A 24,799-nucleotide genomic window follows, 5' to 3' on the forward strand; every position below is an offset into this window, starting at 1 on the left:
TGCAGTCGCTGTAATGTGCAGTCGCTGTTTGCTGAATATTCTTGTTCTCCATGTTGGTCAAATAAGTTTGTAAATAATGATATATATGTTTGCTCAATTATAATTTGCATTGGGTGTAGGAGACAGGCTGTAAGCAGTCATGATTCTTATAACCTAAGACTTAGTTTTAAGATTAAACCTTTCCCACTCTTTTTGATATGGGGTGGTGCATTCTCATGAGGAATCCCATTATGCCTCTGATAAGTGACTTTGTATCAGAGACTTCCTTGTTTGTATATTGGATTAAAGGTTTTGGTTTCTACACTTTAAAGTGGGGCAGTGCATAAAGCGTTGACCTGGAACACTGAGGTCACCGGTTTAAAACCCTGGGCTTGCCTAGTGAAGGCACATATGGGAGTTGATACTTCTTGCTCCTCCCTCTTTCTTTCTTTCTTTCTTTCTTTCTTTCTTTCTTTCTTTCTTTCTTTCTTTCTTTCTTTCTTTCTTTCTTTCTTTCTTTCTTTCTTTCTTTCTTTCTCTCTCCACCCTCTCTAAAATGAATAAAAAAAAAACCTTTCAATAAAGTGGGGCAGACCGAGTTTGCTCTCTCTTTGTTCCTGAGATTAGCATTAGAGAGGAGAGCAGAGAAAGGGCACAGGCACATGGAGGAGGCCAGGAGAAGCAGCCAAGATGGCAAAGTGTTGAAGGAGAACCCAGTTTGTGCAGAGTTTGTGCAGGGACAAGGAAGGAGATGGGGAACAGAAGTGAATGAGACTGGTGAGGTTAGAAACCTTTGATTCTAGGAAACTTGGATAAGTCAGTAGCTTTGTGAGCACTGAATGAGTGGGTTTTGGAGCCCAGTGTGTGTTTTTACTTGCTAGTGGGTGCAAGGTAGGATTAAAGCTAATGGTCCACCAGTTCTTGGCCTCGTTGTTTTATTACCAACTGTCCAAATCAAATGCGAACCTGCATGGGCCAGGTGGCTGTGATGGTGGCTTTTCACTCCACTTAAGTAGTGGCAGTATTAATACCTACTTGAAGGTTAGGGAGAATCCCATTGGCCAGAAGCTTTCATCTGGGCCCTTGACCTCAGCTTTTCTGTTTATGTCTCTGGTGTCTATTGTAGATCCACTGGTCGATTGCCCTAGGGCCAGGTGAAGTAGGTAATTGCAGAGAGGCTAGACCTTTGTCATTGGAGATGTTTATAACAGGTCCATTTGAAGAAGTAAAAAAATCTTTTAGGCTGAATTTCTGAGCAAGGCCCAAGTTCTTTGCCTTTCTCAAATAGAGAATTTACTACTTGGTCTTCCGCCTGTTATCAAAACAGGATCTATGACCACCTTTTTCTCTTGACCTTCTCTCCTTTTGGCATTTGGGTATCTAGAACCCTTTACTTTTTCTTTTTTTTTGTATTTTTTCAAAGTTAGAAGCGGGAGGCAGTTAGACAGACTCCTGCATGCACTTGACCGGGATTCACCCAGCATGCCCACCAGGGGGCAATGCTCTGCCCATCTGGGGCATTGTCCGTTGTAGCCAGAGACATTCTAATGCCTGAGGTGGAGGCCATGGAGCGATCCTCAGCACCTGGGCCAACTTTGCTCCAGTGGAGCCTTTGGCTGCGGTAGGGGAAGAGAGAGATAAAGAGAAAGAATAGGGGGAAAGGTGGAGAAGCAGATAGGCGCTTCTCCTGTGTGCCCTGACTGGGAATCATACCTAGCACTTCCACATGCCTGGCCAATGCTCTGCTACTGAGCCAACCAGCCAGGGCCAAAACCCCTTTACTTTTAAAATATATTTTTATCAAGTGAATTTAGTTTATAATGCTTTTCTAAAAGATTGGGTTTATATGACCAGTTATTACTATTTTCTTCTAAATGCACATTTCCTTTTTTAGGTTTTATTCGTTCCTCATTTATTTTTATTTTTTTAATGGGGTGACTTCAATAAATCAGGATACATATATTCAAACATAACAAGTCCAGGTTATCTTGTCTTTCAATTATGTTGCATACCCATCACCCAAAGTCAGATGGTCCTCTGTCACCTTCTATCTAGTTTTCTTTGTGCCCCTCCCCCTCCCCCTTTCCCTATCCCTTTCCCCCCTCCCCCGTAACCACCACACTCTTATCAATGTCTCTTAGTTTCACTTTTATGTCCCACCTACATATGGAATAATGCAGTTCCTGTTTTTTTCTGATTTACTTATTTCACTTCATATAATGTTATCAAGATCCCACCATTTTGCTGTAAATGATCCGATGTCATCATTTCTTATGGCTGAGTAGTATTCCATAGTGTATATGTGCCACATCTTCTTTATCCAGTCATCTATTGATGGGTTTTTTGGTTGATTCCATGTCCTGGCCACTGTGAACAATGCTGCAATGAACATGGGGCTGCATGTGTCTTTATGAATCAATGTTTCTGAGTTTTGGGGGTATATACCCAGTAGAGGGATTGCTGGGTCATAAGGTAGTTCTATTTTCAGTTTTTTGAGGAACCACCATACTTTCTTCCATAATGGTTGTACTACTTTACATTCCCACCAACAGTGGATGAGGGTTCCTTTTTCTCCTCAGCCTCTCCAACAATTGCTATTACCTGTCTTGTTGATAATAGCTAATCTAACAGGTGTGAGGTGGTATCTCATTGCAGTTTTGATTTGCATTTCTCTAATAGCTAAAGAAGATGAGCATCTTTTCATATATCTGTTGGCCATTTGTACTTCCTCCTGGGAGAAGTGTCTGTTCATGTCCTCTTCCCATTTTTTTATTGGATTGTTTGTTTGTTTGTTGTTGAGTTTTATGAGTTCTTTGTATATTTTGGATATTAGGCCCTTATCTGAGCTGTTGTTTGAAAATATCACTTCCCATTTAGTTGGCTTTCTGTTTATTTTGTTATCAGTTTCTCTTGCTAAGCAAAAACTTCTTAGTCTGATGTAGTCCCATTCATTAATTTTTGCCTTTACTTCTCTTGCCATTGGAGTCAAATTCATAAAATGCTCTTTAAAACCCAGGTCCATGAGTTTAGTACCTATGTCTTCTTCTATGTACTTTATTGTTTCAGGTCTTATGTTTAGATCTTTGATCCATTTTGAGTTAATTTTAGTACAGGGGGACAAACAGTAGTCCAGTTTCATTCTTTTGCATGTGGCTTTCCAGTTTTCCCAGCACCATTTATTGAAGAGGCTTTCTTTTCTCCATTGTGTGTTTGTTGGCCCCTTTATCAAAAATTATTTGACTATATATATGTGGTTTTATTTTTGGACTTTCTATTCTGTTTCATTGGTCTGAGTGTCTATTTTTCTGCCAATACCATGCTGTTTTGATTGTCATGGCCCTATAATACAGTTTGAAGTCAGGTATTGTAATGCCCCCAGCTTCATTCTTTTTCTTTAGGATTGCTTTGGCTATTTGGGGCTTTTTATAGTTCCATATAAATCTGATGATTTTTTGCTCTGTTTCTTTAAAAAATGTCATTGGAATTTTGATGGGAATTGCATTAAATTCGTATATTGCTTTGGGTAATATGGCCATCTTGATTATATTTATTCTTCCTAACCAAGAACAAGGAATATTCTTCCATCTCATTATATCTTTTTCAATTTCTCTTAACAATGGTTTATAGTTTTCTTTATATAAGTCTTTACATTCTTTGTTATGTTTATTCCTAAGTATTTTTTTTGTTGCAATCGTGAAGGGGATTATTCTTTTGAGTTTGTTCTCAGTTGTTTCATTGTTGGCATATAGAAAGGCTATTGACTTCTGAATGTTAATTTTGTATCCTGCGACCTTACTGTATTGGCTTATTGTTTCTAGTAGTCTTTTTGTGGATTCTTTGGGGTTTTCGATGTATAGGATCATATCATCTGCAAAAAGTGATACCTTTACTTCTTCTTTTCTGATATGGATGCCTTTTATTTCTTTGTCTTGTCTGATTGCTCTGGCTAGAACCTCTAGTACCACATTAAATAAGAGTGGAGAGAGTGGACAACCCTATCTTGTTCCCGATTGAAGGGGGAAAACCTTCAGTTTAGTGCTATTTAATATGATGTTAGCTGATGGTTTATCATATATGGCCTTTATTATGCTGAGATATTTTCCTTCTATACCCATTTTGTTGAGAGTCTTAAACATAAAATTGTGTTGTATTTTATCGAAAGCCTTTTCTGCGTTTATTGATAAGATCATGTGGTTTTTGTTCTTTGTTGTGTTCATATGGTGTATTATGTTAACCGTTTTACGTATGTTGAACCATCCTTGAGATTCTGGGATGAATCCCATTTGATCATGATGTATTATTTTTTTAATATGTTGTTGTATTCGATTTGCTGGTATTTTGTTTAGTATTTTAGCATCTGTATTCATTAGAGATATTGGTCTATGGTTTTCTTTTTTTGTGCCATCCTTGCCTGGTTTTGGTATGAGGGTTATGTTGGCCTCATAAAATGTGTTTGGAAGTATTGCTTCTTCTTCAATTTTTTGGAAGACTTTCAGTAGAATAGGAACCAAGTCTTCTTTGAATGTTTGATAAAATTTGCTGATATAGCCGTCAGGGCCTGGACTTTTATTTTTGGGGAGGTTTTTAATGGTTTTTTCTATTTCTTCTCTACTAATAGGTCTGTTTAGGCTTTCTGCTTCTTCTTGACTCAGTCTAGGAAGGTTGTATTGTTCTAGGAATTTATCCATTTCTCCTAGGTTGTTGAATTTAGTGGCATAAAGTTTTTCATAGTATTCTACCACAATTCTTTGTATATCTACGGTGTCCGTGGTGATTTCTCCTCTTTCATTTTGGATTTTGTTTATATGAGTTCTTTCTCATTTTTCCTTGGTAAGTCTTGCCAAGGGTATGTCAATTTTGTTGATCAATTTTGTTGAACAAAGAACCAGCTCTTTGATCTATTAATTTTTTCTATAGTTTTACTGTTCTCCATTTCATTTATTTCTGCTCTGATTTTTATTATCTCCTTTCTTTGGCTGGTTTTGGGTTGTCTTTGTTCTTCTTTTTCTAGTTCCTTAAGGTGTAAAGTTAAGTGGTTCACTTGGGCTCTCTCTTGTTTGTTCATATAGGCCTGAAGTGATATGAACTTCCCTCTTATCACTGCTTTTGCTGCATCCCACAGATTCTGATATGTCGTATTGTCATTTTCATTAGTCTGTATATATCTTTTGATCTCTGCACTTATTTCTTCTTTGACCCATTCATTTTTTAAAAGTATGTTGTTTAGTTTCAACAATTTTGTGGGATTTTTTTCCTCTTTTTTGCAGTTGACTTCTAGTTTCAAGGCTTTATGATCAGAAAATATGCTTGGTACAACTTCGATTTTTCTGAATTTGCTGATGTTGTTTTTGTGGCCCAACATATGGTCAATTCTTGAGAATGATCCATGTACACTGGAGAAAAATGTATACTCAGTCACTTTGGGTTGAAATGTCCTGTAGATGTCTATCATATCCAGGTGCTCTAGTGTTTTGTTTAAGGCCACTATATCTTTGTTGATTCTCTGTTTGGATGACCAATCTAGAGCCATCAGCGGTGTATTGAGGTCTCCAAGTATGATTGTATTTTTGTCAGTTTTTGTTTTAAGGTCAATAAGTAGTTGTCTTATATATTTTGGTGCTCCTTGGTTTGGTGCATATATATTAAGAATTGTTATGTCTTCTTGATTCAGTGTCCCCTTAGCCATTATGAAATGGCCATTTTTGTCTCTGAGTACTTTTGTTGTCTTGTAGTCAGCATTATCAGATATGAGTATTGCTACGCCTGCTTTTTTTTGGATGTTATTTGCTTGGAGTATTGTTTTCCAGCCTTTCACTTTGAATTTATTTTTATCCTTGTTACTTAGATGAGTTTCCTGTAGGCAGCATACAGTTGGATTTTCTTTTTTAATCCATTCTGCTACTCTGTGTCTTTTTATTGGTGAGTTTAATCCATTTGCATTTAGTGTAATTATTGACACTTGTGAGTTCCCTATTGCCATTTTATCGATTGCTTTTTGTTAATTTTGTGTCTTGTTTGATCCTTCTCTTTTGTTTTGCTATCTTTTGTTTTTATTTGGTTGTATTCCATACATCTTTCCTCTGTTGCTATCTTTTTTATCTCATGTGCTTCTGTGGTGGTTTTTTCAATGGTGGTTACCTTTAAGTAATGAAAAGGGTTCCTACCCTGTTCATTGTAGCGCACTATTTTGTGAGTAGTTTTGCACTCCATTGTCCTTTGCTACTGTTAATCTCCATCCTCTCCCCCCTTTCTTTTTGTTGTTGTCACAGTTTAAATTTGGTTTTATTGTGTTTTTCTTGGAGCTTTTACTTGTGGCTTCATTTTTTTTGTTCTTTGTATCTTATTGGAGAACCCCCTTTAGTAATTCCTGGAGTGGGGGTTTTCTGATGATAAATTCCCTCATCTTTTCTGTATCTGTGAATGTTTTTATTTCTCCTTCATATTTGAAGGATAGCTTTGATGGGTATAGTATTCATGGCTGAAAGTTCCTTTCTTTCAGGACTTTAAATATTGGGGTCCACTCTCTTCTAGCTTGTAGAGTTTCTGCTGAGAAATCTGATGATAATCTAATGGACCTTCCTTTATATGTTGTATTCTTCTTTTCCCTGGCTGCCTTGAGAATTTTTTCTTTGCCATTGGTTTGTGCCAATTTCATTATGATGTGCCTTGGAGTAGGTTTGTTGGGGTTAAGAAAACTCTGAAATGTGTTTGCTTCATGAATTTGAGGCTTTAGTTCTTTCCACAGGCTTGGGAAGTTCTCATCTATTATTTGTTTGAGTATGTTCTCCACTCTATTTTCTCTCTCTTCTCCCTCTGATATACCTATTATTCTTATGTTATTCTTTCTGATGGAGTCAGATAATTCTTGTAGGGCTATCTCATTTTTTTTAATTTTTGAGTCTCTTTCTTCTTCTCTCTGTTGTGACTCAAGTTGCTTGTCTTCTATTTCACTAATCCTCTCTTTTATCTGGCCTGTTCTATTAGCTAAGCTTGTTACCTCATTTTTCAGCTCGTGAATTGAGTTTTTCATCTCTGTTTGATTTGTTTTTATAGTTTCAATTTCCTTGGACATATATTCTTTGTGTTCATTTAGTTGTTTTCTGAGCTCCCTAAATTGCCTTTCTGTGTTTTCTTGTATATCTCTGAGTATTTTTAGGATTTCTATCTTGAATTCTCTGTCATTTAGTTCCAAGGTTTCCAATATATTAAATTTTTTCTCCATAGATTTTTCCTCATCTATCTGTGTTACCTCTCTTTCTTTTGTATCCATGATATTCGATTTTCTCTTCCTTAATGGCATCTGAGAGTGGTTTTGTTGAAAGTATTAATGAGATTTAATAAAGAATAAGAAGTTAAAAAATAAAAAATCAAAAAAAGTTTTTTTAATTAATAATAAAACAAAGAAAAATAAAATAATATAAAAATTAAAAAAAAATTAAAAAAAAAGGAAATTATTCCCCTCCTCCTTTTTTCCTCTTCTCTCCTCTCCCCTCTTTTTTGAGAAAATCTTATGGTGAATTGTGAATTATATTGTATTTAATAGAACAAACAATGCCTGTAATGGAGGGTCTGAATTGGGGAAAAGTAATAAAGGAGCAAAAAATAAATAAATAAATAAATATATAAAATATATAAAAAAGGGGGGGTATGGACCCACAAAAAGCAAATAATGAAAAAATTTGGATCAAGAATGAAATGATTTGCGTTTAGGTGTTCGTTGACTCAGAGTTATAATGAGAGGAATAAGAGGGAAACAGGAAAATGGGGGGACAAATTAAAAAATTACTGTTGTATTTAGTGGAACAAGAGCTTGATAAAATGGAGAGCCAGGGATGGGAGCACTGCTAGTGAGTTAAAAAGGTGAAATAAAAACCCCCAAAATGCCACAAATACAAGTTTGATTCCCAGATAAGATAATTTGTTCGTTATTGAGGTTTGAATGAGAGGAGACGTAAAGGAGAAAGGAAGAAACTAATATAGAGGGAGAAAAGAAAGAGAGAGAGAGAGAAAAAAAGAGGGAACCACTAAAAGAAGAAAAAATAAAAAAGAGGAGAGAGAGAGAGAGAGAGTTAAGGGTTTTGGAGTGCAACCCTCATAGAGAGAAAAGAAGAGGAAAGAAAAGATAATGGGAGATGTAACACTTATGGGTAGTGTAGTTAAGGAGAGGAGAGAGTAAGACCGGCAGAGAGTTAAATGACCAAATTGGAGGAGGAAAAAAAAAAATCAAGGATGAAGATAAGAGAAACAAACGAACAAATATAATAAAATGGGATAGGTTATAAAGTCTGCGGATTATTCTTGATTTTGAGAGGTTATCTTCTTGCTTTTTCTTTTCTCTCCCTCTTCCTGGTCGGTGACTCTGTACCCGGGTTCTGCCCCTTTGGCATGCTCAGGTAGAGGTTTGCAGTTGATAAGTCTCTATGGCGATGTCATGTATTTTGCTCTAATCACGTTGGCAGTCGAGGCTTATTAGCATTTATAGGCTCCGACAGTGAGAGAGTCCGTGTTCCTAGAGCCTCTCTTCTAGTCTTTAATTCCTCAATTAGTAGCCTGATAATCCAGCTATGGGGTTGCTGCTGCCTCTGCCTGGATAGTAAGAGGCTCAAAGAGCTGGCCACTCCCCACTCTATTCCCACTCAGCACAGGGCTCTGTGTAAGGCTCAGTCAGTCAGAGCTGCTAGCATAATCAGCCGGGGCTTCCACCCACTCAAAGACCTCTGACTCTGCCACTCTGTCCGGTAACACGGGCGGGCACCCACTCCCGGGGCGCTTGGAGGAAACTCTCGTTCACTATCTGCACGCGCAGACCAGGATATCAGACCAGCGGCCTTGCCCTCTGAGTTAAACCCCCTCCCACATGGAAAAGTTCCAGTGTTGGAATTAGTTCTTGCTCCTTCCCCATACGCGGCTCCCCCAGGGTGCTGGGGCGGCCTGGAGATTCCACTTTCAGCCCACACAAAGGCCTCTGACTCTGCCTCTCTGTGGGAAACACGGACGCACACTCCCGGGGCTTTGGAAGGAATCTCTCGCCCACTATCTGCGCACGCCGACCAGGAGATCGGGTAAAATGGCTGCCCTGCTTGTCTTTCTTTGTCTGGGTTTGGCGCGAGTGTTAGCTGTATTGCCCGGGTTGTCACAGGAACAATTTTTCCTTGGCTTGGATCTCCGTGCCACAGCCTGGTTCGGCCGTTTGTGCCGCGGCCTGGATCTATTCACCCCCTTTGCCCGCCTTAGTTTCTATATTCTCAGTTTCCAGTGAAAGCCACCCTGTTTAGGTTAGTGAGGAAGGTGAGCATTTCTTACTCCCTATTTCCTTCGGGGTTTGGTTATATATTTAGCCAATTTTTTGCTCGATCACACCTTTGGGTGTATTGCGAAACATATGGAGGCTCCAAGGATAGGTTTTTCTGTTTCTGGTTGAACATCTTGTTGAGTTTTGGGGGAGATTTATCGGTATCGCTTCCTACCCTGCCATTACTCTCTGTTCCTCATTTTCTAATTGTACTTTTTACATATGAGATGTTGACAGCAACACCAGTTTTATCGTAATTAATAATTAGCAAGGGAGAAAAGTAAATATGATGCCCATACATATGAGCCAGAATGTTATGATAGGGCAGTTGAATGCATATTCTAGAAATACCCACAAAGAAAAAGAGACAACCAGTGGCTCCTTCCATTTTGCTTTCTCTGTTTTATTGTTTTCATTGCTTTTATTCATGAGACAGGTGTCCAAATGCTGGCTCTTCTTTGGCACATTTCGTCACAGTTACTATTCCACAAGAGCTCTCTAAGTGCTCTCTATCATAGTTCTCTGTCTTGGGAGTCTTACCTCTTTCTCTCCCCACCTGCTTAACTCCCAAGGCAATTTGGTCTTTAGCCTTTTACTTCTGAATCCCTACCATCTGGGATGGCAAGGACACAGGAGTTTACTTGTGGAGGGGGACAGGTCTCATGGGTGTGTGTGTTGGGAGAAGGGATGTATTAGAAGTCTCTTTTAGTCCTGCTACTTTCCATCTTTACAAGGTGTTAGTTCATCTTACAGGAAATTCATGTATTTTTATACTAGTGAATTAAGTGATAGGAATACAGGCTACCCACCAGGTTGTTCCTCTCTCTTGCTTCCTTTTTTTTTTTTTTACCGGAATAGAGAAAGAGTCAGAGAGAGGGATAGACAGGGACAGACAAACAGGAATGGAGAGAAATGAGAAGCATCAATCATTAGTTTTTTGTTGCTATACATTAGTAGTTCATTGATTGCTTTCTTATATGTGCCCTGACCGCAGGCATTCAGCAGACCGAGTAACTCCTTGCTCGAGCCAGTGACCTTGAGTCCAATTTGGTGAGCTTTTTTTCTCAAGCCAGATGAGCCTGCGCTCAAGCTGGTAACCTTGGGGTCTCAAACCTGGGTTTTTTGAATACCAGTTCAACGCTCTATATCCACTGCTCCACCACCTGGTCAGGCTCCATCTTTTTTGACATGCTTTTTTCTCCTTGTCTCTAGAAAGTGAGGTGTTGGCTGGTCCAGCAGTATAGCAAATATCACAAAAGAGATAATCAGTATTGCCCAACTTAGTGAAAACAGGTTCTATGGCACTCTCAGTCTTATAGAAAAGGGAGTGAAGTGCTAATGTCAAATCTTCGTCCTCCCCTACGTGAGCAGGAGAGGGAATGATGGTTGGTGCTCCACAAACTCTTAACTGTCCAACTTCCAACTCTTGCTTTACTCCAGGATCTCTTATGTGTCTTGGTGGTGAAGCCATCTAAATCAGCTTACCTTTCCCACCATCAGGAAAGCTTGGGGAATCTGTTGCCCAAAATGCCATCTTTTAAAAACTTGACTAAAAGAAATATTAGGGTCATTGATCCCAACAGTTGTGCCATGTCTTGCATTAGTCCCACTATCTCTGGTAACTCCCGAGTATGGTGAAGATGTGTGGTGGTCAGCACTTCACACCAACATGGTACATTTGCAAAACCTGCTTTAGGAGAATTAACTGCATCTGAGGTAGGCAGCCAATACTGTGTCGAGAGTGTTATTCTCTTTGGATTTCTCTAGCATCATCTGACTACTCATCAAGGTGAAATTTTCATGAGTTTCTCCTGGGGGTAATGTGACTTCATGTGGTGTCAATGGGCACATTGTTGACAATGTCTGACCCAAATCCAGTGGTTGTATATGATATTGATTTGAAGACAATAGTTTTTTTGGTTTTTTTTCAGGGACAGAGAGAAAGTCTGAGAGAGGGACAGATAGGGACAGACAGACAGGAACGGAGAGAGATGAGAGGCATCTATCATCAGTTTTTTGTTGCAACACCTTAGTTGTTCATTGATTTCTTTCTCATATGTGCCTTAACCATGGGCCTTCAGCAGACTGAGTAACCCCTTGCTTGAGCCATTGACCTTGGGTCAAAGCTGGCGAGCTTTTTGCTTAAGCCAGATGAGCCCGCGCTCAAGCTGGCGACCTTGGGGTCTTGAACCTGGGTCCTCCACGTCCCAGACCGATGCTCTATCCACTGCGCCACCAACAATAGTTTTTCATAAAGAGACAACATGGTTCAAGAAGACAAGAAAAAGCAACCTTTTAGAGGTTCAAGAAACCAACAAAATGATTTTTGCTTAAGTCATCATACAAAGGATACTGAATGACAGGTACAATGAAGAGCGGCAGCTGCTGCAGGACCAGAATAGGGATGGAGTTCCTGCTCTTTGTGGTGTGGGGTGGAGAAGTTTTCCTCAAAGTTCTTAGGTTTGAAAATTAAACAAAGACAGATTAATAAGAGAAAAGCATACAAATTTATTTTCTATAACATGTCACTGTTATGTGACATGAGAGTCTTAATGAAGAAATAATGACACAAAGAAACAGATCTGAGTATTTTGTATGAGGTTTGGCAAAGAGTGTGGAGGAATATGGTAGGCAAGGAGTAGTATAAGGTAACTGTAGTGACCTGGGGGAAATTTAGCAAGACCTGTTTGTTAGGGTTCCTCTTGGTGTCCCTTTGTCTTTGGAGATAAGAATACTTCTTTCCTCCAGGCCTAGGGAGGGCACCTCTTTCATATATGAGGCTTTTATGACTTACAACAGGGAAGAAAAGCAGTGAAAGAGGGGGTCAAGTGACCTTTCTGCAAAGCCATTGGCTCAGATTCCTTCAGCTTAAAGTATTGAATATGTTGAGATGCCATATTTTAGGTGTAAAGCCAGTTGCCAGGGCCACCATCACAGCAGCCTGGACCATGCAGGTTCACATTTGATTCAGACAGACGGTAATGAAACAACGGAGCCACAAACTGGTGGGACATCATCTTTATCCTAGCTTGTATCCAGTGGGCAAGAAATACACACAGTGGGAAAACAGTTCCCTTTCCATTCAGGGTTCCCAAAGCCACCGACTTATTCAAGTTTCCTAGAATCAAAGGTGTCTACCTTACCAGCTTTAGTCTCCTTTGTTCCTCATCTCCTTCTCTCTGCACAAACTTTGCACTTACTGACTTCTCTTCCAGCACTCCACCATCTTGGCTGCTTCTCCTCTCCTCCATGTGGCCTTTTTCTGCTCTCTCTCTCTAATGCTAATCTCAGGAACTGAGAGAGAGCAAGCTCCTGGTCTGCCCCCATTTTATAGTGTAGAAATCAAAACCTTTAATTCAATATACAAATAAGGAAGTCTCTGATATGAAGTCACTTATCTGAGGCATAATGGAATTCCTCATGAGAGTGCACCACTTCACATCAAAAAGGGTGGGAAAGGCTTAATCTTAAAACTAAGATTTAGGCTACAAGAATCCTGCCTGCTTACAGCCTGTCCCCCACACCCAATGCAAACTATAAGTGAGCAAACATATATATCATTATTTACAAACTTATTTGATCAACATTAGGGTAGTGCATCCTGAAGCCCATCAGTGGTGTGGAGGTTTCTTAATGCTGTTTCCAAAGCAGCTATTTTAGTGAAGGCAAATCACAGGAACAAAGCAATGCAAATTTATAAAAAGACTGAGGAAAAGAAAAAACTCAAGATTAAAAACTAAATTGTTAAGAATGGAAACTTAAAAGTAAAATAGGAAAGAAGCTTAAAAATGAATCAACTGCACTTCTATTTCAAGATGGCCATTGAGTTTTTTTATTTAACTAACATTCAAACTACATCAAAATATCAAACAAATATTACAATAGAAAAAATGGGCCCGACCAGGCGATGGCACAGTGGATAGAGTGTCAGACTGGGATGGGGAGAAACCAGCTTCAAAATCCCAAGGTTGCCGGCTTGAGCAAGGCTCACCAGCTTGAGCACGGGATCGCTGGATTGAGCAAGGTGTCACTCGCTCTGCTGTACCCCCCCTCAAGACACATATGAGAAAGCAATTAATGAACAACTAAAGAGACTAAGGAGCCACAACAAAGAATTGATGCTTCTCATCTCTCTCCCTTCCTGCCTGTCTGTTCCTATCTATCCCTCTATCTGTCTCTCTCTCTGTCTCTGCCACAAAAAAAAAAAAGGAGAAGAAAGAAAAAGTAGTATCAGTGATGGAAAATGGGACAACGCCATTAGTTAACTAGATATTTGGAAGTTTTTTTGTTTGTTTATTTGTTTTTTAGATTTTATTTATTCATTTTTATTAGAGAGAGAGGGGAGAGAGAGATAGAGAGAGAACAGGGGGAGGAGCAGGAACCATCAACTCCCATATGTGCCTTGACCAGGCAAGCCCAGGGTTTTGAACCGGCAACCTCAGCATTCCAGGTCAACGCTTTATCCACTGTGCCACCACAGGTCAGGCCAATATTTGGAAGTTTTATAACCTATGATGAAGTAGAATTAGATTGAAATACTGATGATTTAGAGTTCACTATTCTTTAGGAAGGAAGGTAGGGTTCATATACAAAGTAAGTTCATGCCCTAATTTGGGGTCTCTGAGTGATAAGATTCCTTTTGGTCAGGTCCATTGATAGTTCCTCATGATCTGGAAGCCTAAGGCAAAACACCAGTGCACCCAATATATAATATGGAAAATAAGATGTCAGTAGTTCACAGCATGTATCTTATCCTGCTTGACAGGGATAGTGATGATTCCCAGTCCTGGCAATGAGTAAATATCTTGGGCAGTCAGTCTGTGTCCCCATTTCTGCTCTCTGGAAGATGAGCTATCCTCATCTGAGCTATCATCCATAGCCTCTTCAAAAATAGGCACTGGGGGAAGATCTACCCTTTGAGGGCTGGACAAATTTAGAGGCCTCTTTGTGTTCCTGGCCAAATTGTTAAGCAATAACAGGCCCTTTTTTTTCTCCAATAGATTACTCTTGTCTGACTTTGAAAACTATCCATTTACTGGGGAAAGGTGTACAGCTGGGTTCCTGCTGACCACACTTAGGGTATGCTCAGACTACTTTGTTTCTTTTACATTTTTTGGAAAAAAAATTAATTTTATTTATTGATTTTAGAGAGAGAAAGAGAGGGAGAGGTTGGAAGAGAGAAAGAAATATTGATCTGTTCCTGCATGTGCCCTGACCAGGGATCAAACCCACAACCTTTGCATTTTGGTATGGCGCTCTAACCAACTGAGCTATCCAGCCAGGGCTCCTTTACATTTACTTTTTTTGTGTGTGTGACAAAGACAAAGAGAGGGACAGATAGAGACAGACAGGCAGGAAGGGAGAGGGATGAGAAACATCAATTCTTTGTTGTGGTTCCTTCGTGTCCTTAGTTGTTCATTGATTGCTTTCTCATATGTGCCTTGATGGGAGTTGGGGAGGCTACAGCAGAGCAAGTGACCCCTTGCTCAAGCCAGTGAGCCTGCGATTAAGCCGGTGACCTTGGAGTTTCGAACCTGAGTCCTCCGCAACCCAGTCCGATGCTCTATCCACTGAGCTACCACCTGGTCAGGCCCTTTACATTTTTAAAGACAAATTGGAGCAGTGTTTTTCAACTGTAGGCTGTGAAGTATTACTGAGATGTGAAATCAATGTAATGGGTGCCACAACCAGCAATTACAAAAGAAAAAACAGCACAGAATAAAATATATTAGAGTGTTGCACATAGCAAGGTAGATGTTGTTTTGTTAATTTTTTGTTAAAAAATATATTTGAGGCCTGACCTGTGGTGGCGCAGTGAATAAAGCATCAGCCTGGGATGCTGAGGTTGCCAGTTCAAAACCCTGAGCTTGCCCGGTCAAGGCACATATGGGAGTTGATGCTTCCTACTCCTCCCCCTTCTCTCTCTCTCTCTTCTCTAAAAAAAAAAAATAAATAAATAAAAATAGTGTTTAAAAAATGGAAATAAGTAAATCAGAAAAAACTAAGAACTATATGATTCCATACATAGGTGGGACATAAAAATGAGACTCAGAGACATGGACAAGAGTGTGGGGGTTACGGGGTGTGGGGGGAGAGGGAGGGTGTTGGGGGAGGGGGGGTACAAAGAAAACCAGTTAGAAGGTGACAGAAGACAATTGGACTTTGGGTGATGGGAATGTAGCATAATCAAATGTCAAAATAACCTAGAGATGTTTTATCTGAACATATGTACCCTGATTTATCAATGTCACCCCATTAAAATTAATTTTAAAAAATGGAGTTATAAAATTATTTGCTTCTATTTTCAGTTTTGTTTTGGTTATCAAAACACAGCTTGCTGGTAATTTAATAATAAAATTAATAGCACCCTCTTTGGTGCTTCCACAACACTGTACAAGTGCCTATTTTAGCACTTGTCACATAATTGTCTTCCCTCTTCCCTGAGGTCCTTGAACTCAAACCATAACTTGAAAATATTTGGATAATTTCTGCTCCCTTCACAGCATTTAGCTTAGTTTTTCTTTTCTTTTTTTTTAACAGGGACAGAGAGAGAGAGAGTCAGAGAGAGGGATAGATAGGGACAGACAGACAGGAATGGAGAGAGATGAGAAGCATCAATCATCAGTTTTTTGTTGCAACACCTTAGTTGTTCATTGATTGCTTTCTCATATGTGCCTTGACCGCAGGCCTTCAGCAGACTGAGTAACCCCTTGCTTGAGCCTGCTACCTTGGGGCCAAGCTGGTGAGCTTTCTTTTTTGCTCAGGCCAGATGAGCCCACACTCAAGCTGGCAACCTCAGGGTCTATAACCTGGGTCCTCTGCATCCCAGTTGACACTCTATCCACTGCACCACAGCCTGGTCAGGATAGCTTAGTTTCTTGCTCATTGGAAATTATACTCTTCTATACCTCTTATGACCCCACATAATGAAGATTAATTTGCCTTAAATAGTGTAAAAAACATTTTTTAAAATTGTTAAATTTAAGAATGATATTTATTTTGGACAAATAAAGTCACCAAAGTACATATTTTGTTTAAATATGCAAATAAGACAAAAACTATCAGTTTTTAAAATGTTGTTTTTTTTACTATGTTTATGTGGAAAAACCTAACCATTTGTTTACTGGTTTAAAAAAATAGTTGTTCATAATGGAGAATGCATACTGCATTAGGATTCCAAATAATAAGGAAACAAAAAGAATTTTCCTTGTGGTATAAATCCTCCCTGCTCCCCCCAGCCCCAGCTTTCAAAGCTTTAGGATTTACATTTTGTCTTACTATAATAGTTTCTTTATTTGATCTATGAAATAGACTTTCTTATTCATCCAAACATTTTTGTTCAGTGTCTACAAAAATGATTGCTGTATTAGATGACTGGTCTACATTAGATAGATTATGATAATACATTTTTCTTTTCATTGTATTATGGGATTTTGCAGGAGTTTTAAATGGTACTATGGGAAGGGGAACTCAGCATATTTCATAATATATTTCATAATGTCACTTCACAGTTTCAATATTACTTCTTAGGCCAAAGCAAGGACTGCAGTTATATGTCTGTCCTGCCCAGCAGGCTCTGACCATCTTGAAAATTGTAGGTGTTGTCTCTAAGGGAGGTCTTTCTGGAAAGGAGCCACACAGAACTAAGCTTTGAAGCTCTTAGGAAGAAGGAAAAGTGGCTCTGTCCTCTGACGCTATTGTTTCCTCTAAAATACTTCATTTCAAGCCTCCAAACCCCCAGGAGAAAAAAATAATAAAACAAGTTGGAGAAAAAGGGAAAATTTCACTTCAATTAAATTTAAATTTCTCTTTAATGTTTTCTGCCTTTTAGAAAGTGTTCATTCTATGCTGGGGACTGAGAATCTCTTGAGAAGCATAACTGAGGTACAAGAACATCTTAGTTGAACTGAAGTATTTAAAGCCAGGCAGTCACAGCATTGCTATTTTATCTTTGTCCAGCACTCACAAGATGAATTATTTTGTCAAGGTTTTAAAGTAGAGAACCTAGAGTTCAGAATTCTGATACCTCGTCCAAACTCATTCCTGAGTTGGACAAACAGTTTAACCTATATTTTCTGCTTATTTGTGAGGTGAAAAAACATTTGTAACATTTGGCATTTCACATGAAAAGAAAAACAGAAAACATAAATAAATTAAAAAAAAAGAACAAGCAGAATGTAGGTATGTAAGAACTTCCTTTTAAAAATACCTTTATATTTTTTATTAATTTTTTTAGAAAGAGAGAGACATCAAAATATGATTTTCATACTTTTTTTTTAAAAGAATGCAAGAGCAGGTGGATGGCTGGCAGAGGTGGAGTGGGGGTGGTGGAAGCCGAAAGCCTGTGTGCCAGAACACTGATTCCTACCTCTCCCTCCTCGCCTGTCCCCAGTGCCTGTAGACTTTTGCCTTTGCTGGGGCCCCCTGCCTGACCAGTCTCCCTCCCCTTCCAGTAGGGGTTTAGGGGCTGAGCTATCCAGGGTCCCAGGGCCATAGAGGGCCGGCTCCTCTGGGACCTGCAGGAGCCCTCCTTACCCTTCTGTGCATGGGGCTTCTCCCTTCGGTACCACTTGAACCTGTCCCCAAAGAGTGAGCCCCAGGCTGGGGATATCATCGCAGTCAAGGTGACCCACACCTTCCACTCTTCTCGCCTGGAGCTGCTGCTCTGTATGTGGGTCTCCAGGATGAGGGAACAGACATTTGTCTTCATGAACAGACTTCAGAAGAGACTGGGGCCCCACGTCATGCTCAGCGACTACTCTGTGGAGCAGAGCCACCAGCCCTGCCCTGCAAGATGGCTGCTGAGTTTGATGCCATATTTGCCACTGGGCTGAGGTGGTCTGCCAGGTAGATCGTGACAACTATGTAAATACAAGGGCACTGCTGAAGCTAATAAAAGCCTTCCTGCTGATGTCTATACAGGCTGGCCTAGCCTGAACCGGCCTAGCCACACTCCCAGCACCAGTCTCCCAATCACATGAGGCTGGAACAGTTCTGGTTTTCCCCTGGGGGTGCTGCTCCTGCATCAACTGAAATCTGGCTCTGCATAGGGCCCCAGAGCTAGCAACCCTGCTCTGTGGACAGATCTGTGCCGCCCAGCTGCTTAGTGATTGAACTATGGGCTACACAACTGAGTGTAACCTGGGTGGCCACCGGCAGCCCAGCCCCCTATTCTACTCCCACCTGGACACCCTGCAGGACACTCCTGGAGCAGGTCCCTCTAAGCTATGAGTCTTTGAAGGGTAGCTCATCCTCATTAAGCTGAAGTCCCCTCTCCCAGGAGAAGGATCCCTCCAGGTTTCTCTCCCCACAGTGTCTCCTCTACCAGGTACTTCTGGTGCCCACAGCTGGCAGCCCAATGACCCCTGAACTGCTGGGCAACTGACTGTTGAGCTGAGGCCTCTGGTTGTCCCTTGCCTCCAAAGGTAGTCCTGAAAGCCTATGGCAAGTGCTCTGGGGTAGTCCCTGGCAGGGCCTCTGAATGGTGGGCAACCCCAGGATTGGACTGGTAGTGAAGGCATCCCAGGTCCCTGGAATGTAGACTGGAGAGCCCAGGGACAAGGTAAAAGCCAAAGAGCCCCCAAGGGCTGGGCTCCCATGAGCCCTAGGTGGCTGAATTAAACAGGGTGGGGGCCACTGAACTGGGCTGTGACTCAGGAGTCCTAATCCTCCAGAGAATCACATGGTCCCTGGGGGGGGGTATGTGACCCTCAACCCTAGCTCTGGTCTCTCAGTTACTTCCCTGGACCAAGCACTGCCCCTACCTCCTAGACCCCTGGTTGGGTCTCCAACCACCAAGGGGACCCAGGTGGAAAAGGGGCAGAATGCAGGGTCTGTGGAAATACTGTTGTCACTGACCAGTCTCCAGCTCCTTGCTCCCCACCCCTTGCTTGCAGAACCCAATTTTGTTTGGACTATCAGCCTGCCCAGATCACATGGTAGGTCATAACAGGCCCTTGATGATCCTTTTGCTCACTCCTCAGCTTCGCTTGCTGTTAGGACCTGCCATGTGCCCCAGCTCTGCCTGGAGTCAGAGCTCTGCCTGTTAGTGAATGCCGCAAAGCCAATAGGGAGGATTTTGGAAAACATTTTGCAGCCCCTACTCTGCCTTCCCACTATGAATGTGGGTGTGATGCCAATCTGGGGTAGCCACCTTTCTGCCATGAAGGAAAGGCCAAGACTATAAGGTATTTTTCCCCACCAAGAAGGAAGGAAGGAGCGTAGTCACCAAGTGTGGAATAGTGAAGGCTTTATTCAGTACAGAGCGTTTCTCGGATGAGATTCACTGGCCTGGAAGATGGAAGTCAGGAAAAATCGCACATGGAGAGACCACGTGGGTAAATTTAAAAAAGGGGTCCTCTAGGGAAGTCAGGCTAATATGACGCAGTGAAATCTCACTGGCTGACAGTCAGTCGCTTTTTTCCCAAGGACTCCTAGGAAGTTTCTTTTGGCATGCTTGGTTGTGGGCAGTTCTAGCCAAGTTAGCGGGCCTGGGTTCCCCACGTGACCATCCCTCATTATCCACCAACCTTACATTCTGATCTTTTTGTGTTAATAAGGGGTGCCGCTTATTCATCTGGCTACTGCCTGCTGAATAGGGGCATTGTGGGGAGGGGGAGATGGAAGGTGGTGGTTTTGAGGGGTGTCAGGAGGAACATCCATTTGGCCATGAATTGAGAAACTTCGCTGGTGCGGTTCTGTAAGAATTTTTTAAAAATAGAGGCAAATATGAGTTATACGCTGATAATTAGAAGAAGATTTAGGTAGGATAGGGGCAGCCCAGGTAAGAATAGGTGGCTGCTATTAGGAGTTAAGCAGATTATGCAGGTTGTAAGAGATTTTTGCTTAATTTTTCTTGCAGACAGTTCAGATTGAAGCTTCTTTCATCAGGCCAGTCTTACTGAACAGCATTGCTCCCTGCTTCAGCTCACTCTGGTGGCAGGTTCCTGGTGGGAGGGACAGGAGCAACAGGAGGGTCTGCATTACCCAATTTTTTGGTGAGCCACAGATGAGTAAGACCCAGTGGTTCTGACTCCAAGCAATCCTGTATGGGAGCAAGTTTGAGGCAAGAGACATGATACCAAGGTGTTTGCCCTAGGAGCTTAGCTGCAGTAGGAGTAGTCAGTATTACTGTATGGGGTCCCGTCCATCTGGGCTGTAGAGAGCCAGGCTGGAGCTCCCTTAGAAGAACGCTGTCTCCTGGTTGGAGGGGGACCACTGGCTGTGTTTCATCTGGACCCCCTATGGGAGGAAGGGTCCAGTCCACGTGTTCCCTGAGAAGATGGCGAAGTAAAGACAGAAAGGGGAGGTATATGGCAAGAGGAGGAGGGTTGACAGGTAAGCTGTGACTGATTAGGAATGGTCTACCATAAACCAGCTCAAAGGGGCTGAGTCCAGTGGGGTTTCGTGGGGTTGCCCTGATTCTGGTGAGTGCCAGGGGAGGAGGTTTGGCCAGGAGAGCCTGGTCTCAATGGAACGTTTGGTTAGCTGACTCTTCAGGATGCCATGGGCCCTTTCCACCTTACCTGATGATTGAGGGTGATAGGGTATGTGGAACTTCCAGGTGATGTTGAGAGAGGTGGCAACCTGCTGGACTATTTGGGCAGTGAAGGCTGGGCCGTTGCCTGACTGGATGGTAGTTGGCAGTCCAAACCATGGGATGATGTTTTCAATGAGAATGGAGGCAACAGTGTCTGCTATCTCTTGAGAAGAGGGAAAGGCTTCTATCCATCCTGAAAAGGTGTCAACAAAAGTTAAGAGATAACGGAGTTTTTTGTGAGGGGGCATATGAATGAAGTCAATCTCCCAATCCTGGCCTGGCACGTGCCCCCTCAGCTGATGAGTAGGGAAGCGAGGGCGGAGTCTCCCTTGTGCAGAGGCTTTGGAACAGACAGCACATGCTGCGTGCACCTTTTTGATAGTCTGCTGGAGGCCTGGGAGGAAAAAGAGTGGTTGTAAGAACCTATAGAGAGTTTTCAGCCCTATGTGTAAGGAACAGTGCATATCAGAAAGGAGAGTTTCAGCCTGTCCTTTTGGTAAGGCAATTCTATCTCCGACAAATATCCATCCCTGGTTGCACACGTCTCCACCCTTTTTGAGAAGGGTCTGTTCTTCCTCAGGAGTGTAGGAAGGTTTCAAGGAGGTGGAGAGAAACATGAGAGGAGAGGGGGAGGCTCCCAGGGTGAGGTTTCGAGCCGTCTTGTCGGCCAGAGCATTTCCCAAGGCCACCGGGTCTTGAGAGGTTTGATGGCCCTTACAATGTACCACAGCCACCTCAGCAGGAAGCTGTAATGCCTGCAAAAGTTTAGAAATGAGGATAGCATTGATTATGGGGGAGGCCCTGGTAGTGAGGAAGCCCCTTTCCTTCCAGAGGGCAGAGTGGCTGTGGGTAATAAGAAAAGCATATTTAGAGTCAGTATATATAGTTACACATTTTCCTTGGGCCAGAGTGAGTGCCCGCATGAGGACAATCAGCTCTGCTTTCTGGAAGGTGGTGCCCTCTGGCAGCTGTTGAGCTTCTAGGGTGGAGGAGGTGGTGACCACTATGTAGGCTGTCCGTCATCATCTGTCGGGTCCCTGTACAGAGCTCCCATCTACAAAGAGTATTAGATCTGGATCTTTTAAAGGAGAATATGATAATCCATCTCGAGGTCTGTTGAGGAAATCTGTTAGTTCCATACAAGAGTGGGTGGGTTCTGGAAGTGTCATTGCAGCTGGCAGTAGAGTGGTTGGGTTGAGTCAGGGAGAGTGTAAAAGAGTGACTCAAGGGTTTTCAATGAACAGGAGGTGAAATTCTTGTAGGCGGGAAGGACTTAACAGAGAAAGAGATTTGTGTGAAAGGAGGTCGGTGAGCCTGTGGGAGGAGAAGACAGTGATGGGTTGGGAAAGGGTGAGCTTAGTAGCCTCCTTGGTGAGTTCAGCTGCTGCACCCAGTCCCCGGAGGCAGGGCTGCCAGCCTTTGACAGTGGTGTCCAGTTGTTTAGAGAGATATGCCACGGGGCGGTATGTAGGCCCTACAGGTTGAGTTAACACGCCAACAGCATTACCGTGCTTTTCATCAGTGAAAAGATGGAAGGGGCATCTGGAATCAGGTAAAGCGAGAGGGGGAGAGGAGATGAGGGCATCTCGAAGGGTACAGAAATCCCTTTTGACGGTGTTAGGGCATGTGAGAGGTCCCGTAGGAGTCTCTTTTGCAGCCTCGTAGAGGGGTTTGGCTAAGAGAGCAAAATTGGGAATCCAGTGTCTAAAAAAGCCTATTAGACCAAGGAAAGAAAGAATCTGATCAGCAGTGGTAGGTGGTTGGAGACTGCGGATGGTCTAAGTTCGATCTAGGGTGAGACCTCGGGTTGTGGGAGTCAAGGGGATGCCCAGAGAGACTACAGACTGAGAGTGAAGTTGAGCCTTAGTAAGGGAGACATGATATCCCTTCATGGCAAGAAAGTTAAGAAGGGTAGCTGTGTGTCTTCTTGAGGCAGACAGGGAGGGACTGCAGAGAAGTAAGTCATCTACATATTGTAAAAGAGTCCTAGTCTCAAGATCGCATGCAGCTAAATCCCGAGCCAGCGCCTGTCCAAACAGGTGTGGGCTGTCTCTGAACCCCTGGGGCAGGACAGTCCATGTAAACTGCTGGGCTGCATTAGTGTCTGGATCAGTCCAAGTAAAGGCAAACAGAAAGTAACAGTCAGGGTGTAGAGGAATGGTAAAGAAGGCATCCTTGAGATCTAGGACCATGAAGTGAGTAGTGTCAGGGGAAATGTGTGACAGTAATGTGTAAGGATTAGGGACTACTGGATGGAGGGGAACTACTGCCTCATTGATTAGGTGTAAGTCTTGTATGAGGCGATAAGCTCCTGAAGGTTTTCAAACAGGAAGGATGGGGGTATTGCAGGGAGAGTCCGTGGGGATGAGTAAGCCTTGGTTTAAGAGGCGGATAAGCCTGGCCGGGTGGTGGCGCAGTGGATGGAGCATCAGACTGGGATGCGGAAGGACCCAGGTTCAGGACCCCGAGGTCGCTGGCTTGAGCGCGGGCTCATCTGGCTTGAGCAAAGAGCTCGCCGGCTTGGACCCAAGGTCACTGGCTCCAGCAGGGGATTGCTTGGTCTGCTGAGGGCCCATGGTCGGGGCACATGTGAGGGAGCAGTCGATGAACAACTAAGAAGTCGCAATGTGCAGCGAGAAGCTGATGATTGATGCTTCTCATCTCTCTCCGTTCCTGTCTGTCTGTCCCTGTCTATCTCTGTCTCTGTAAAAAAAAAAAAAAAAAAAAAAAAAAAAGAGGTGGGTAATTATGGGTTTAAGGCCCTGGTGGTGACTTACTGAAATAGGAAATTGGGGCCTAGATGGAAATTGGGAGGGATTCTTTAAGCGGATGTGTACAGGTGGGTGGTGGGTTGCTACCACAGGGGTAGAAGTGTCCCAGACCTGAGGGTTGACAACATCTTGTGGAATAGGAGGTGTGACCGGGTTAGGGTGATCTGTGGTAGTGGGAAAGTCTTTAGTCAGGAGTGGTAGGAGTAGGTGGGAAGATGTTGTCAGCTGGATAGTGGCTCTGAGACTGTGTAGAATGTCTTGACCCAGAAGGGGTACAGGGCATGATGGCATGACTAAGAACGAGTGTGAAAAGGGGATTCCGTCCAAACTTCATGTCAGAGGTGGTGTGTGAAGAGGAGAAGTAGAGGTCCCATCCACTCCCATAACTGAGACCTGTCAGGGAACTAGAAGTCCAGAGTATAAAGACAAAACAGAGAAGGTAGCCCCCATGTCCACAAGAAATGATATGGATTTACCCACTACCTGTAGCATCACCCTTGGCTCAGAGAGAGTAATGGGGCTCTTCAAGTCTGGGCCGCATCAGTCGTCTGTGAGGCCTAGGAATTCAAATGATGGCCCCACCTGGCTGGCGTGGCCTCCCAACTGAGCAGCCTGTCCTCCACGTAGAGACATTGAAGATAAGCCTGCTGCCAAAAGGGCACAATCGCTCCACCAGTGACCAGGCTGCTTGCACTTAGGGCAGGGCTTAGTGGGCGGCCTTGGGCAGGGGCACTGCCGGGACCAATGACCCTCCTTGCCACACTTAAAGCAAACTCCTGGTGGGGATCCTCTTGGCCACCCGGACTTAGGTCGAGCACCCTCTGTTCCTTGCCCTTGTTGCTCTGCTGGCCTCAGAGCTGCCACAAGAGCCTGGGTTTGGAGTGATATCTTCTGCTGTATGCAGGCCCGGCATTCAGCCTCGGCCTGTTCCTCTTGACTGTTAAAAACCTTAAATGCCATGTTCATCAGGTCTCGGATAGGGGTCTGGGGGCCCTCTTCTGCCTTTTTAAGTTTCCTCTGAATGTCCAGGGCCGATTGGGAAATAAAGTGGGTGGCTAATACAGTGGCCCTGGCATTGGAGGTAGGGTCTAAACGAGTGTGGAGGACCATAGCATCAGTGAGGCAATTTAAGAAGAGAGCCGGATTTTCCTCAGGTCCTTGAGTAATTTCCCTTAATTTGTCATAGTTAACTACCTTTTGTGCTGCATCCTGCATGCC

General features: G+C 42.8%; 1 pseudogene; it reads left to right on the top strand.

Annotated features, from left to right (window-relative positions):
* Window positions 1-18,633, top strand: part of LOC136391747 (beta-1,3-N-acetylglucosaminyltransferase manic fringe-like) — a 29,275-nt pseudogene extending 10,642 nt beyond the window's left edge.
* Window positions 18,634-24,799: the final 6,166 nt, after the last annotated feature.

The sequence above is a fragment of the Saccopteryx leptura genome, chromosome 2 (genome assembly GCF_036850995.1).
Source record: "Saccopteryx leptura isolate mSacLep1 chromosome 2, mSacLep1_pri_phased_curated, whole genome shotgun sequence".
NCBI lineage: Eukaryota > Metazoa > Chordata > Mammalia > Chiroptera > Emballonuridae > Saccopteryx > Saccopteryx leptura.